The following is a 390-nucleotide window of genomic DNA, read 5'->3' as shown; positions in this document are numbered from 1 at the left end:
ACATACCCCCCAGGCTGACGGCGCACACCTACCCCAGCATCAGCCTGCCCTCGGGAGTGTCCGCTGCGATCTCTCCTGCTGCCACCCCGCCGCCCCAGCAGATCATCTCCCCAGGCCCGCCCACCTAGGTCCGCCTAGGCTCACCGAAGCCACCCACAACCGCTCCTCACCTGAAATCCAAGGCTTCCGTGACTCAGTGTCGTACCTAAGAGACGACGAGGGGTTCGTGTTAGGGTGCCCTTTCTACACCTTATGAAAGAAGAGGTAAAGAGGGATTGAGAAGAGGATGGGATAGCTACCCCCTCCCCCAACTTCATAATGAAAATGTCCAAGTCGCATCAAGGGATGACGGTGTTTTGTCAGTAAAGTTAAACAAATGTTTCAGTATTG

Source organism: Penaeus monodon, chromosome 33, assembly GCF_015228065.2.
Source record: "Penaeus monodon isolate SGIC_2016 chromosome 33, NSTDA_Pmon_1, whole genome shotgun sequence".
Taxonomy (NCBI): Eukaryota; Metazoa; Arthropoda; class Malacostraca; order Decapoda; family Penaeidae; genus Penaeus; species Penaeus monodon.
Note: the sequence above shows the minus strand (reverse complement) of the source record.